General features: G+C 42.8%; 1 pseudogene; it reads left to right on the forward strand.

The window, feature by feature from the left end:
- Positions 1 to 871: 871 nt before the first annotated feature.
- LOC115031039 (small nucleolar RNA SNORA40) lies at positions 872 to 964 on the forward strand (annotated as a pseudogene).
- The last annotated feature ends 1,849 nt before the right edge of the window (positions 965 to 2,813 follow it).

The following is a 2,813-nucleotide window of genomic DNA, read 5'->3' on the forward strand; positions in this document are numbered from 1 at the left end:
TGGGCAAGGGGTGGGCAAGAGGTGGGCAGGGGGTTAATATCTACAGCAGAACTTTTGCTGTTTCAACCTGCTGATGTCTCTGGGATGTGGGAGTGGAAGTCTTTGTCTAGTGATTCCTATGGACCTCAGCCTGTTCCTGCACTTCACTTAACTGCTGTTCCAATGTGTCTGGGGAGAGACCTTGTAGGGTTGTTCTCCTGTGTTTGGTGGTGAACTTGGTTCAGTTGAGTGCTCACTACTAGACATATGTAGTGGTTCCCACCTGCATCCCTTCAGAGATCTCATTTTGAATAACTTTACTTACAGAGTTGAGGAAATAGTTTTGTTGGTAAAGTGCCCTCAGTTTAGATGCCTAGCATCTACTTAAAAGCTGGGGGTGGTGGCATGTCCTCAAGACAAGTACTAGGGGTGGGGATGCTTGAAGCCTATTGGGTAGCTGGCTTATCTGAATGAATGAGCATCAGGTTTAGTGAGAAACCATGTCCCAAATCATAAGTTAGATTGCAAAGAGGAAGACACACAACTTTAATCTCTGACCTTCACACCCAGGTAGCATGCATATGTGCACACTCCACATACATGTACATATGCTACACATACACAGACATACAGACACGTTTGCTGGTTAGTTTTTGTTTTGTTTTGTTTTGTTTTATCAACTTGGCACAAGCTTAGAGTCATCTGGGAAGAGGGAACCTCAATGAAAGTGCCCTCCTCAGGTTGCTGGTAGGAAAAATGATGTGGAAATTCCTGGTTTCTTTGAAGACTCAGCTGTGCTATGTGATATTGTTCTGGAAACTGTCTTATGAGATGATGTTTTGCTGATTCAGACATGTGGTGTTTTTCTTGAAGCTGCCTGGAAAAGGGGGCATGCAGGGTTGGACAGGTGCAAAAGATAAATACTCTTTTGTAACCCAGAACTCATTGTTCAATATGAGTTTTGATACATACAAGAAGAAAGACAAGAGAAAAAAAAAGCATGTAATGTTTTGCTTGAGAGGTTTTGAAAAATCTAAGCCTACAGGAAAGACTATTGGGATATTTTCTTGATGAGTGATTGACATGGGAGGGTCCAGCTCACTGTGAGTGGTAGGTGACCACCCTCTTGGCAGGTGGTCCTGGGCTGAATAAGAATGAAGGCTGAGTAACCCACAGAAAGTGAGCCAGTGAGTAGCTCTCCCCTGTGGTCTCTGCTTCTGTTCCTGCCTCTATGTTCCTGTCTTGAGTTCCTGCAGCGACTTCTCTCAAGGATGGACTGTAACCTCTGAAGTGAAATAAACAGTTTCTTCCTCAAGTTGCTCTTGCTCAGAATGCTTTATCACAGAACAGAAAAGCAAACTAGAACATACGTGTTCTCGGACAATGGAAAACCACACAGGTGCACAGACAACAGAAAAGGACACTAGGACACATAGACACAGCTCATTTATAAATCTTTTCTCTTGCAAGAAAGGAGATGAGTATGTACTATCTTCACTGTTTTTCGTTCACCAAGTTTTGCTGGCGAGGCTTCTAATCTGCCACCTGACTCAGATGGACAGAATCTTTGGCTGAGGTACTAGCTGATACCCATTTCAGCTCTGATCTTTGAAGGTTCTCTGGCAGCCACTTCTGAGGGGCTGGGCTGGTGTCAGTATAGGGCAGATATGCAAACGATGGTGCTGGAATTCCAGCTGGGTTCTGACAAAAGCAAAGGCCTCTTCTTTGTAGAAACAGTGAATTTCATTCTGCCTTTTAAGTCATGCAGTTCATCTCCTTAGGCACTAGGTGAGAAAGACCCGGGCATAAAACCACAGGAAACTTCAATTACTGTTTAATTATAAGGTTTAATCTCAAAGCAATTATTTCTTGGAAGTAACTTCAGATGGTCTTTGAACAGCAGGTGTTCTTGCTCACATCATCACCAATAGTGGGTGGAGATGGGAGTCATCACTCAGAGACAGATAAGGCATCTTAATATTTAATTTCTTGCCCATGTGGACCAATAGCACCAGTATTCTAAAAGCTTAAATAGTTCTTGCAATGCCGTGAAGGTGTATAAGCAAAAGTGTGTCTTGTAGATAGAAAATTCAGAGGAAAAATGAGGCTTTTGCAAGTAGGTGTTTGGGGAGGAAACAATCTGAAATCCTGACTTGCTAGAATCTGAAGATGCCCTGTTGATTACCCTGACTTTATTATATAGATGAGATTTAGAAAGTTTTCCTTGTTTATTAGTTCTTGAGTGTTTATTATGTGCATGGCACTGTGCTAGGGACTGAGAAGACAGGTGGAGCAAGATACAGTCTGCTCTAATAGAACTAATAAAGAGTAAGAAATGCATATTTGTTAGAGTGATATAGATTACAGGCTGGTTGTGAAAGACCTCTGGCTAGCAAAGGCTGGTGTTCACACTGCTCTGGTGAGCTGTGTCAACACTGGGCCAGCTTTAGCATATTCTGGTCTTCACTTTAGACTCTACAAAGTCACCACTTAGGATGTTGCCGGTTTTGTAGCATAGGAACAGAGGCACAGAGCCAACCACATGTTTGGTGGTGAAGCACATACCCTAGACTTAGCATCTTTTTTCAGATGCCTCCTTACTTCACACCATGTCTTTATCCATCTCAGCTATTCTACTGTTGTTACAGGTTCATAGGCTTTGGGACTTCTGAAAATTTGAGATGAAGATAGGGAGAGTTTATCTAGCTCTTAAGGGCCTGCTCTTAATGACTGAGCCAACCCTCCAGCCCATTACCTGGCTTTTATAATGACAGTAAAGCAGTAAAATACAGCAGACCCGAACAATACTAGAGTCCAGCACATACACTGAGAGT

The sequence above is a fragment of the Mus caroli genome, unplaced genomic scaffold (assembly GCF_978045245.1).
Source record: "Mus caroli unplaced genomic scaffold, Mus_caroli_1 scaffold_6, whole genome shotgun sequence".
NCBI lineage: Eukaryota > Metazoa > Chordata > Mammalia > Rodentia > Muridae > Mus > Mus caroli.